The sequence below is a fragment of the Archocentrus centrarchus genome, chromosome 5, assembly GCF_007364275.1.
Source record: "Archocentrus centrarchus isolate MPI-CPG fArcCen1 chromosome 5, fArcCen1, whole genome shotgun sequence".
NCBI lineage: Eukaryota > Metazoa > Chordata > Actinopteri > Cichliformes > Cichlidae > Archocentrus > Archocentrus centrarchus.
Window position 1 is genome coordinate 28,009,875 of NC_044350.1, and position 13,851 is coordinate 28,023,725.

The 13,851-nt window shown below is 37.5% G+C and overlaps 1 protein-coding gene across 1 annotated transcript in view; it reads right to left on the minus strand.

Moving 5' to 3' along the window:
* The window catches only part of ngfb (nerve growth factor b (beta polypeptide)), a 32,939-nt gene extending 19,345 nt beyond the window's left edge, over positions 1-13,594 (minus strand). The window contains exon 1 of the mRNA XM_030730238.1: positions 13,430-13,594. The gene's annotated coding sequence lies outside the window, so the exon portion shown is untranslated. The remainder of the gene's footprint in view (positions 1-13,429) is intronic.
* Between the last annotated feature and the right edge of the window lie 257 nt (positions 13,595-13,851).

Consider the following 13,851-nt stretch of genomic DNA (forward strand, 5'->3'; position numbering starts at 1 on the left):
GCCCATCATTTGCTAAGATCTGTTTAGTTACTGGGTTTGTCCTGTTTAGCTGTTAGGTAGCTGAAACGCTGTTAATGTTTTGGTATTCTGCTCATGAGCTTCATGTATGACTATTTACAGTACTGTGAATTGATGTCTTTGTGAGGCTGAGCTTACTTTTTTTTTTTTTCTTTTGGTATTTCAGTGTTGATGTGATCTGATGACAGCTATTGTTCAGAGACAGCTGTATACAGCTCTCTCAGCTCTCTTTTGCCACTTGAAAGGATAACCCTCAAATTTGTCAGTACAATTAAAATCGTCAAACATTGGAAAAATCTTCCAATTAAAATAATTTTAAACCAATCAACTTTCTCATATACAACTCACACTGCTGTTCTGCTGAACCCAAAGCTTAATTTTACTGTTGCTTATTCAAATTTGACTTTGTTGTGATATAATTATGACCACATTACACCATTGACCCAGCTTGCATAATATCCAGAGCCTCAGTTTACTGGTACTGTATTCCCTCAGAGTAGCTGGATGTGATTTGTGGTTTGGCCATGCAATTGCTGCTACCATGCCTTCACATCCCATTCATTTTTCCATATTCCTATTTCATGATCATAGACTTTCATAATATCTGGTGTCTGCTTATTTATCTAATGAGGTTTTGGAGCTGGCTAGCCACTGAATACTGTCTGCTGTTGGCGTACTGTATGCTGGTTGGAGTTAAGTAGGGATTCGGGAAGAACTGGAGTCTTTATCTGGATGGGGTCAAAGAATATACTGCAGACATTTTACAGTACATACGGCTCCTTCAGTGGGAGATAAGTCTGTACTTATACTTGCAATTTTGAATGCTTAAGTGCATTTATACTGGAAAGTACCTATGAGTAGCTAGATGATGTTCTTATAACTCATTGGCCAAATCCCCCTCTGTCCCTTACACCCTCCCACTCTGTGACTAGTGTAACCAAGAGTTCATAATAAAAGTTCAAGTATAAAAGCTGTCATTATGGCAGTATACCCCATTTTTACAGCATCAAGTTAGTAGTTGGGCAGCTGTTCAGGAGTCACCTACTGATCTGAAGGCTGGTGGTTCGACCCCTAGCTGCGCCGGTCTGCGTGCCAAAGTATCTTTTACTGAACCCCAAATTTCTCTCTGATGCGTTCATCGGTGTGCCAGTGTTAGATATAAAGGACTGAGGTGTGGCAACAAAATTGCATGTATGAATGGGTGAATGAAGCATGATGTATAAGTGCTTTGAGTGCTCACGTAGAGTAGAAAAGCACTATATAAGAACTAGTCCATTTACCATTTAATTAAAAATAAACTGGGGAGCATCCGGGCAGTTACACCATCATTTCTGAAATGCTCCCACTTGTTATTGTTGCCTCCAGCAAGGAGGTTATATTTTTGGTAGCGTGTGTGTGTTCTTGCATGTTATTCTGTCTGTAGACACAATAGCTCAAAAGATTTTTGAATGAATTCTGATAAAACTTGACACAAAATTGACAAAAAAGGCTTATAACTTAGAAACTACAGTTCTTAAAGTGTGGTGTGTATTGTCAACATACAGAAAGTACCAAATATTAAAAATATCATCATTTGACCTCTGATCTCTTCTTCAAGGTCAAAATAAGGTCAAACTTTCATAAAATGTCTTTTTTATCTTTAAAATGCTACTTAAAATTATATTGCCGTTGTCTGTATTGGCAATATTTAGGAAATGATAATGGCATCCAAATATGTCATGTTTTCAGGTTGACCCCAAAATGTGTTTCTTCCTGATTCCTGATTAGTCAGAATTATACTGTAGTAATAATAAATAAAAAAAGTCAAGTTTTTCATGTCCAGTTATTTACAAATCAGTACCTGTTATCCATTACCTACTTCTACATAATTGTGTAATCAAAGTAAAAGCTTGTCATGCTACCCTTATCTGATTTTTACTGCACTACAAACATCTTAAAGTACATTAAAAAAGAACAAATAAAACAAAATGAGTATATGCAAAATATAATATTGTTTCCTTAAAAGTAAATACTGCCCGAAGAGTGACCTGCATTGGTGGAGGTTTGCACTCTTAGAGTGCCCCTTGTTTTCTTGTTCTAAATTATTATCATTTACAGCAATGACTAAAAGCAGCATGTGCAAAGTCATATATAAACATGCACAAAATTTGCAGATAAGTCATTTAATTTTGCTTAATAATGAAATGGTCCAGAACTCATATTCTTGTGTTAAATGTTTTCCATATCCAACACAAAGCAGGTGCTGCATCAGTGCAGACTCGGTGTAGGAGAGCTTTACTACGCACTTCCACCTAACACCCTTCACATGAGCAATTTTAAATCTTTGCATTTCTGGCTGACAGTTTTGTTTATATCATAAACTAACACAAAGCTCAGTTGTTCTGTTTTGTTCCCATTGATTATTTTCAGTTTCTAACACTGAAAAACAACATTTTTGTGTGGTTTGGTTTACCAAAGTACTGTCCTTACTTGCCATCAGTGTGAAGCCTTGCACTGGCCTCTCAAGATGGGACACTGGTACTTGTTGCTTTTTGCCCTACACTTCTGAGATGAATCTAGTGCTCTTTACTATGCTGAGACAAAGCTTATGTGCTACTTCAAATGAATTATATGTATATATTATAATATTGTACAATGAAACGAAATATTTATTTTAAAAAATTCATGTGTTTTGGGACAGTTACTTTGACAAAACAAGCAATATTTTTTTTTTAATCCTGTAGCAAACAATTAACTGAAAAAATAGATTTCACATTAATTCATAATGACAATCAATGATACGTGCAGCCCTATATTGCACTTAATGGTGTGTAGAGGTACTCAGTCCTCTGCTTCCTCTTTTACTTGAAATATCATTCTGTGCAAACTCTGCTGCAACACTGACACAACATTTCTTCCCCTTGATGGTGTGAATTAATGAAATCAACAAGCCTGCCATTTATGTGGTTTGTTACTCCTGAATGGAGAGGCCACCCATAACCGCTGACCTACAACTCATTAGTTCTAATGGAGTCAGTTTAATGAACTCTTTCTGGGTTGATTGACAAGCAGCCTGCGGTGGCACACAATCCAGTGCTGCAGACCAGGGACAATCTACCTCTCTTTGAAAAATTGGCAGTAGCTTCATTCATATGGTAAAAGTCACACAGCCTCGCTAGTAACCTGATCCTCTAGGGCTCTCATTCAAAGAGGAAGGGAGGTGCAGGGAACTTTATCTGAAAGCCACCAATGGGCTTTGAATGACATGCTGCTCATTACGTTGCTGTGGTCATTCATGCAAAACTGCTCGCCAGGTTGAAGCTGCCCTTGTGCAGAATTTAAGCCCTCAGACTCAAAATTGACTGAAATGACAGGCACGGTTAAACCTGGTTGTTTAATAATTTCTTTACCATAATTATATATTTTTTTCTTTTAGCTTTGTTTTCTTTCACATTTAAGTTTCCTTTCCTTAACTTAACTACAGTGTATCTCTGAAAATGTTAAATAGGTAGTGTTACTATAGACAATACTGCAAATTAAACTAAAATTCCTAAAGAAAAACACAGCAATTTGCTCTATAAGCTATTTCTAAAGGTGAAGTAAAAAATTTCACCTTAACTGTAAACAGTGGTCACTATCAGTAATTTATCATTTTTTAAAGGACATTATCTGTCAAATACCTCACTATAAATGCTGTTGAAATATCCTTTATTTCACTGTTTTTTCAGTTGCTCTTTTTTGGGGTTTCAGTTTGGACATATCTATTGATTAGCATTAGCATACCTTCTTGAACCATATCTGGCAATTTTAGGATTTCTTTTTTTAAATTATGACCATGTATACTGTGTCTTCACATCATATTTTCCCCATGTGTGAAACTGAAAAAGAACAAAAATTCTAGTTCTCAGAATACGCCAGCTTAATTTTCTTTGTGGTAGCTTCCATCATTTTCCACAAAATCTCTGAAGCTTGTGACCTTTTGGTGACTTGTAACTTTCCTTGATGAGTATGGCATTAAACAGGCTAACATTCTTCTGACTATAATAAAAAGCCTTCCTATATACTGGGTAAAAGTCAGAACAACCAGTGAAACTGTGGGACTTTGTCTCAAGATGCAGGACAATGGGACAAGGAATTAAACATTCATGAAACTTGTTTAGGTGGGAAAATTCTGTAGCTCAAAGGAACTACCAAATTTCTTTGATCTAAGTGATGTTACTTTATAGCCATTTGGTAATGCCTCCAGGGAGTTATTCTGGGATTACCTCACCAGAGCCAAGGAAAGCAATCAATACACATACCTAAATCTTTACAACTAAAATGAGTAGATATCCCAATCACCCCACAGCTGACACTCTTGTAAACCTCAGCTGTGTTGATTAGCTCATGTTTCCTAGTCTGTTACAAAACAGATGCACTACATTGACAAAAGTATTCACTATGGATTAAGAATGAGATATCGGTCAAGTTCATATGTGTGTGAAGGCAGATGAGCAAATAAATGAGTCTTTGGGTGGAGCAAGTTTTGCCATTTGTCAGCCATCTTCATAATGACTCTGGGCAGTTATTTGAGTTATTTTAAAGACCTGCATGTAAATGATCACCAGCTAAGAGGATGTTTAAAGTTTGTCATCTTTGTCTTTAAGTACAGTACCAGTCAAAAGTTTGGAGAGGTGAGTGTGTCCAAACTTTTGACTGGTACTGTAAGTTTCCTAAGTTATACTTCTACAATGTGGCGCAAAGTTAAATGACAATGCAGCTTCATTAACGGGTTAATCCAGAGCACCAGTCTTAACTCAGTGTCTCTGCCTCATCTCGACAAAGCACTCAGCAAATGCCATGCTTATTCATGTCTTGTACTTAGATAGCAAGTAGCTTAGCCTGCAAACAAAAAGTTTAAACTGTTGCAAACCTCTATTTTGTGCATATGTCAGTGCAAGAGGATGATAAGCTCATATATTTCCTTGTTTAGCTATTGATTGGCACTTTTGGAGGCAGATGCAGGACAACTGCAGATTTCTCTTCTGGATTATTTTGAGTGCCATTTTTCTCCCTTGTAATGTCTGTGAAAGGACCCATTAAAGTTTAAGCCCCAGTAGAGGAATGTGTTCTTCTGGTTTTCTGTTGCGTTACAATTTCTTTCTTTCTGAGCAGTTCTGTATAAAACTTTACAGCTTTGCACATAGATTGTGTGTTATCAACAGTACAGACTGAAGTGTGGAAGAAAAAAGTAAATATTTATGAACAAATGCTAAAATCTTTGAGATATTTTTGTCATTAAATTGCTCAGTTGTCACCATGCCAATATGTGGCACAATATCAGATTTTTGTAACTGGCAAACATTTCATTTTCAGTATTACCTGTTGGTTTTTTTTTTACTTTTTTTTTTTTTTTTGAGTCTCTTGCATCTTAATTGATGGATACGAATCCCTTCATTAACCACGTGTGTTGCTCTGCTGTAGTGTTTTTATGGATATGCCAGGAAAGACAGGAAGATGCAGCAATGACCATGTCTAAACATTTCTTAACTTGTGCAGTGCTTTCACTCAAAGGTAAATGGGACATATTTTGTTTCTATGGTGACTGTATAGTATTTTCCTTCCTGAGGGTGTTTTGTACAATTCATAGCATGTAGGTACACTGCAAGAACTTATATTAAAGGCACAGAAAAGTATGGGAAACAGATCCTCACCGCCACCACACAAATGTGGTTAAAACACGCATTCAAAAATGAATTAAACACCCCATGATTGTGGTCCTGTAATAAAAAGATGAATGAGTTCAGTTTATGGATTCTCATTGATACTCCCTTTGGAAAAATGGTTGTTCACTATGAATACAGATCTTGCATCAGGCCGCCCACTGTTTATTTAAATTGGAGTCGTTTTTGTCAAAGAACCAGCACACCCACACAGCAGCAACAGCTGCAGGTGATAACTGGCTTTATAGACAGTAAGAAACTGCAGAGAGGGCTGTCCATCGCTGAGAAAAATGACATTAGTCAGTGATAAAGTTTTCAACAGACTGCAACTTTGGTTCAGGGTGACGTCAAAAAATGTCAATTACGATCCTTTTTGGAACTCTTGAGTAAACAAAATTTCCTCCTTGACATTATGAAGAAATATCTCCATTACACTAGAGCTTCGAACTAACTTTGAGTTGGATAAGTTTGGATTCCTCCTATTGTTTATTTTCCTCAGTCAAAATGAGTAAAGAGCTGGCTGCACAATGGAAACAACAACATTCTTAATCTTGGCCTTTAAAGCAACCAGCAGTACAATTAAAAATTAATGTTAAAGGATCTAATACACTTAACACCGTAGATGATCTACTTACCTACCTACCTTCCTACCTTCCTACCTACCTAGCTACCTAGTTTATTTTCACAAGATTATACAAAAACGTCTGATCAAAATTCAAAAACGTCTTGCCACATGTGCACATGAATATTGCAATATTTAAATGTGCACATGTGGATACTGCAATATTCAAAAGGATATTGTGAATGGAACGTTTCCCCACCTATGTAAACCTGCCTCAGCTTGTCCACAAGTGAAATGCCTTATTTTTTTCTTTTGGCAACTACTCAAAGGAATCATGTTAAGAAAGATAATGGCATGCAATTGAAGGCTTTGAGTTCCAATTTTTCTTGACTGCTGTCCTGTTGCATCTAGTCGAGGCGATTTTCTGTTTTTCTCTTATCAGACAACTATGTGCGAAACCATTTCAAACCCAGCATGACCTTTGTTTTGAGAAACGGGGCTGGCAGTTGGCTGTGATTTAAGGCAGATGTGTGGAAGTCTGCCTGGCGCTGAAACGCAAAGACCGCATCAGGTCCAAACTGAGACTGAAATGTGTCGAGCCAAAGAGCAGATCAGGGAGGGTCGGTCTATCGTCAAAATTTAGAGTGGATTTAGTCTTTTCCTCCAAAGCTTTTAGTGATGGAACAGATTGAAACTTAAGAGTTTTCACTGAGAATAGACACTCTGCAACATCTGGATGACGATAGCAGCCTATTGTTTATGTTCCTGTGATAAGATACACAATCTGCCCAAATTATAATGCAGCTTTGTGATTTAGTATTTACAAGCTAAGCAGTTAGCAGAAGAGGTCTTGACTTGGAGCATACTTCCTTTTTGACCTCTCAGATTAAACAGCAGACATCACATCCACACACACAGGCACGCATGAAAATCCGTTGAAGTTCGTGACATCAAAGATAAGTGAAAACAGCTACAGAAAGAACGCATCATAAAGTGGTACTGCATATTTCTTTATGTTTCACAAAACCCCAGACATGAAATATAACCAGGGACTACAACAGAAACAACCACATGAGAGTGGTAAATAGCAGATTTAACAAGGACAGTTTCATTACTCACTGATGGTTGTGTTTGGTCTCAGTGCACTGAGGAAACGCAGCTGACCCCAGTCTCTATACACAATGTATCTAAACACAACAGACTGAATGAAGGCACAGGCTCTGCTCAAGTACTCCAAAATAGTTAGCAAGATATACACTTACAAAAATGACTCGGGGCGGGGAGTGGGGGGGTGGGGTGGAGGGGGTCAGCATATGGGGTTGTTTTCATCACGTTCAACAATGTGGTGGAAGTTTAGTTCGTACTCAGAACTTGGCAGACCTCATTCACCTGAGATGAACTGTATATCACAATCAAGTCTACTTTTGAATTACCTTCAGTCCATTTAGGCATAGGCTCAGTGCACCAGAGCTGTTTCCGTCTCTTCTGCTGATGACTGTTGTTGACTGTTTTTATGTTAAAGATTACAGCCACTTCAGCTATTGCAGAACATTAAAAAAGCAAATGCCAGATCAGATACGGCTTTTATGCCTGGACTGAACAGCTGCTTTCATTTCTCTGTTCGCTTACAGAAATTGTTTGGCCCGATCTTTACATTGTCCAACGTTGAGTCTGTCACTGTCATCATTTAAAAAACAAAAAACAAAATAAGCAGATCCTTTAGAGTAGAGTGCCAGGCAGATTTTTGTTTCACATTTTGGGATTTTTTTTTTTTGTTTGGCTGTAAAAACATTTATTCCACAATAAGAGGCCTTCTTAAACCTTTGCTGTTTGTGTCTGTCAGCACCATCACTAGGAAGGGCCAATTCAAGTATCAGATTGCATTTTTAACTTTTAGCAGTCATGTTTGTCTGAAAAAGTTACCCACAATATATTCTTTGGTATTAAAGGAATCCAGCCGTCCCTGTGTTGTGATATTTTGAGTTGTGGTCCACAGTGTTGCAGTGACTTGTTTAACAGACTTTTTAGGATGCTGATAGGCTGGGCTCATAGTGGGTTATTGTACAAGAAGGTATGCATTTGGAGTGTACTGTATTTCAATCTTTTGTGTAACAAGTATTAGGAAGTTCTGAACTATCGCTGTTGTTTTGTCACCTTGTGGAGAAGGGACTCAATTTTCTTTTCTGGCTTTTGTTTCCATCTTTGCTTTGCCATTTTGTGGTAAACTAAAGTGATTGTTTAAAGTTTCGCTTCAGTGAGCATGTGATATATCTGCACCTTTATGGCCAATCAAACAGCTTCTTGCATTCCCTCTTACACCTTTTGTGGCCCTTTTTTACTGTAGCCACTGATTTCGTCACAGCAATTTTCTGAATCCCTATATTATGGTTGCAGCTTTTCTAAATAAATTCACCCCTGCTTTTATGCAGCATAAATAAAGCAACATCAAAAAAGCTGCAGTGTGTATGTAAAAATGCACGCATGTTGCTGTGTTTGACGGTTTATTTTTCAAGCAAATTTGACTGTTTGCATGTGGTCTCTTTTAGTGGTCTTCTGGGCTTTTGCCTAGTTTGTTTTTACTGGCTCAAATCAAAAGGAATTTTCCTTCACACAATTAGTCCTTACCTGATGACTCAGGCAAAATACAAGCATGAAAATGCAGCGCTGCCAGTATCTGTGTTAACAGTTTGCCACTTTGGCAGATAGTGGAAATGACAATCATCAGCGTCAATTTAGTTTTGCAACACTTTTTAAATAAACAATTAAATATTCTGAAAAACATTCTCAAGTTAATCACATTATAAAAGAACATTTTCCTTTTGTATTGCTGTTAATTTACAGTAGACTATATATGAAAGAGCTGAAGTTACTGATAGATAGTTAGGTTATGGGGTTGAGTTGTAGTTGCTGTGCTGGATGAAGAGAGTGAATCACAGTTCAAAAACTGTGTGTGTGGCCTTATTGTAACTTGTGCTCGCAGATGATGAGGCACTTCTGCTTGCAGGGGCACTTCACTGGAGAGAGGCAATACAGCTTAATCACAGGCACAGGCCTGTTTTAGCTGCTGCTCCCATTCACACATATATACTTTTACTTTGTTAACTCCACCAGGGAGGTTAAAAGCATGTGACTGGCTTGATTTGCTGTTTTTTTTTTTTTTTTAGCAGGTCCATTCAGATTTTATGCAAGGATTTTCATGAAAATATGAACAAAGATGGGGCTTTGCCCAACTTTAAGGAACACTGTTTTTGGAGAGGCTATTTACATGGACAATTTACATCTTTATAAATATGTAACAAATTGAAATAAGAAAATCTAGAAAGCATTGTCTTGATGTTCTCAGGAAAATATCACAAACTAATCCATATCCAGTTATCCTTCTGGATCCAGGGACTCAATTCATTCATATCGTGGAGGGATTTTTCAGCCTTGGAAGAAACATGTCTTAGACAGCTATTTTTTTATGTGTCATTTTAATGCACGGTCTCTAACGATAGGGAACTTTGTGTTCTCAATGTGATATCAAACTGAGCAGCTCCTGCTGAGTAATTAAGAGAAATAATTGTCTGCAGTTGTGCAGAAGGTTTTAACAGTACCCCATGTTTTTCAGTATTTTGTAAGTGGGTACTGTGTGTTGAACTGTGCCTGAAGCTACAAAAGATGATGAGACATGTCTATGTGGAAGGATAGATGCTGATGCAATTATATATGAAATGTTGCCAATCAGGTTGATGCCAGTGAGGGGAGGAGTAACACAGGCTTTGGTTATTGTAGACAATTACTGTTGTGCTCTTTTTTGGGACAGAAGAAGAGGAATCTGGAATTATGTGTTTTGTGTATTTTAACAAGCTTACATGCAATGTTAATGAACTAGTCTAAAAATAGTTATACATTTAGCATCACTACTTTTATGGAGAAAAAGCTAATCAGCATAAAACTCTGTGAGCAAGGTTTATTTGTATTCCACTACAATTACAGTCAAGGTTAACAAAACTGTAGGTATATAACTGTAACTATATACATGCAACTGTACAACATCAAGAGACAAGCTTTACTGATTTGATCCCCTGTGCCTGTTTCAGTTGCTTAGTGTGTCAAATACAAAGTTTTCCATCCCCCTGTACTGTGAGTTCACATTTTACTGCATTCTAGGAACCTTTACAAGTTTTCTATGAAGTACAGTAGGGGTACCATTGCTAAATGAGATAGCCACAATGACCAACTCTACTCTGAATTTCCAAAGTTTAAGTAAACTGAAACGTGAACTTTGAATTTATCCTTCACACTGAGTGTTAAACTTATTATTGATAGGATGAGAAGTTGTTTTTATGCATCTTGTGCTTTAGGAATTATGTTTGTTATTTATTTTGCATGGCCAGAAGCTGTGTACATTCAGATGTAGTGTACACAGTCACAACTTGTTACAGCATCTGTTGCACACTGAGGTTCCAGTTATTTGGCACAAACTATTCACTCTTGTGCATTTGATATAAAACTGGTGTTTCAGACATATGTGCAAACTCTGGAACTTATTATTATTTTTTTTTTGTCACTGATTCTTTTTGAAACATCAACAAGCTCGGACTGTATGTCATTTAATTGGCAACCATACAGAGAGCTGAGAAGAACCAGACAAGTGCTTGTCAATCTAAAGCTGCATGATAGCAAATGACAGCAAATGCATCTGTATGCTTAAAGCACCACCTCTCTACAGTGGACACCATTTGTCTCACCTTCTGCTCTTTTAGAAGATCGTATAAGTAGGTGGCCTTGGCAGAGATATACTTTTTTTCTCTCTCTTTTTTTTTTTTGGATGAACAGAAATGTTTATGCCCTGGCTCTACTCAAATGTACCGTAAAGCATCTGTAACCTGTCTCAAGAGTTTGAATCTGGACTGCTAAACCCTGTTCATCCACCTGTGCAACAGATTTCTCAGCTATGAGGAATTACAGCTGGTGCGCTTCACTGATGAACACTGTTTCGCTGCATACCACTAAACGGAAAAAAGGGAGATACTCAACTCGCCATCATCCACCACAATGGTTAAGAAATGTCTGACATGCATATTTTCCATTGGACACTTTCCTTGGTTGCTTTAAAAAAAAACCTAAAAGTTAAATATTTTGGCCACATTAAAATAATTGCACTCAAATATAAAAAATGTGTTTGTTTATATCACGTTGTATAAAGAATGATAAGAATGTAGTGTTTGGCAAAGATAATAACTGTTTAGTCACTTTTTAAAAACAAAACCTTAGTTTCGTCTGACTAATGTTCTGCCAAAGTTTCTTCAGTGTCAGCCGCTGTATTACATAATGCTATTTTTTTTTTTTTTTTTACATAACATTACATTATTAATTATCCATGGGTTTTGAACTGTTGTGTATAAAAAAGCAATTCATAGATGTCACAATTCCTCCTGTGATAGACATATTTTCCATTTTATCACCCAAAAAAACAGAAAAGTTAATGGGAAAAATATTCAACAGGTGATTTAGAGATGAAAGTTATTACATGCAGACTAAATCTGGAAACTTTACGAAACATCTAGGGAGAGTCTGTGCAACTTTCTCCATTGGAAAGTATCAAGTCCATCACCTTGATTAGCACTTTAGTTCAGGCACAATTGTAAATTGTAATTACTTTGGGGAAGCCATAATCTATAATCTAAACATGTAACATTTAAAAAGCATATAATTAGCATACTTAACAGTGTTGCCGATATTATGTTCCTCACGAGGCATTTCGCAAAATGTGCTAGTTTAGTGTTTGTGGCCCACTCAAGAGAGCTTGGGCATTTTCTTCTTACTTGGTTAAAAAGTAGAAAGCACTGGAACAAAGAGCTATATGGTATTCATATTTTTGTTTTCTAGTCAGTACTCTATTAACTACAACTGCCAAGTGCACTTTGTGCTCACTGTCCTATGTCAGAAAACACAGCACCAAGTCCTCTTTTAAAGCATTATTGACTAAATTGCACTCCTGCTGCTTCAAAGATACTCCAAAAGATTGGAAGTCTAAATCTGCTCCTCATGGTGGAGCGTAAAATTGACAATGATCTGCCAGTGATCGAAAATCAGCATTTGGCAATGCAGTGAGATCTCTGGGGAGGGGGGGGCTCTCTAAAGTCATCTGTTTTTATTTGCTGTCTTTTTCAGATGTGATGAAAAAAATTTAATTCAGTTCATCACTGTGGCCAACATCCTATTAAGAAAGCCCCTCTGATTTCATAGCTATTTGTCCTTGTAAACTAACTACTGCTCCCACTTTCTGAGTGAAAAGAAGCCCTCTTATCAGTTGTGCGCTTTGGTTTTCATGCCAGCTGATAACTGTAAATTAGTTGCTCTGTCCCTGTATGCATTATTTAGTTCTAATGCAAACTATTTTACAGCCCATAAGCTCACAATACCTTACCTGGAAAGTTTTCACCACTCCACCTCAGCAAGCTTCTAAAAGTTGGAGTGAATTTCTCGGGAATGGGTTTAATAGAGGGGCGAGGAAATGAGTTCTTTAATAAGTCCACAATGAACCATATGTTAAAGTTTTGCTTAAATTTCTAAAAGTAAATTTCATCTAAATAGCATAGCAAGTTGTCTCCAGTTTAATCACCTGCTATTATGCCAAGAATGCAATAATTTGTCTTAACTCTGTGGTACACATAATTTGAGAAAACTACCCTGCAGCTAGCTCCTTGTTTCCAACCCAACATACCATGCAAATACACAAAGTCTGCAGGAATGCTTTGAGAACATTACCTAGCCCAAGGAGACGAGTGTAGGTTTGACCGCTGCTATTGTAACCTGATGAGGCTAAGCCTGAACAGTGTCTGAGGGGATGAAGCAGATGATCAGCTCCCTGTTGGGTCTGATGTTCAACACTAAACCCTTTTATTAATAATGCTCAGCAGGTATATTACAGTAAAATAGGAAAAACAGGACAATGTCCTAGTGCTGCATGTGAAAGTTTATCTTGTGTAATACCTGTTCTCCACACCTAGTTACTCTAACATGAAAACTTTTCAGTATTCCACAAAACTCTTTTGTTTTCACTGTAAATTGGTGAGAACTTATGCATTACTCACTAGAGTATTTGATAATAATATATGTGATACACCTTTAGGCTACAGTACATCCATGCAGTGTAGATGGTGGTAAAATAGTTCTGTACCTCTGAAAAAAGCTCTATCTTCTCTCACTGACGTACTACTCCCCACGCTTACTGAAATATATTCCAGTTTGTTTCCAGCTTCAGACCAAGCCAAGGAGGGGGGGAAGAGCAAATTCTTCTGTGAATTATCTCACACAGTCCTTTCCGAGTCTTGCACTTGTTTGAAAATTGTTCTGAAAGTAAGTGAGAAGCTCTCAGAGGCTGCAGGCTCCGTATGGTTGTGTGGCTGTGCAGTGCTTCAGGTCCTAGTGCCTGCCTTTCTCATCCCAGCTATGGCTGATAATTCACTGGATTATGTGTGAAAGTGTGGTAGCTCACAGTCAGTTGTCAGCTTGAGAGTTACTGGTTTGGCATAGGCTGAAATACGTCCTTTTGTTTTTTGTCCTCTGCACTACACGAGAGTGTCCATAATAACTTCGGTC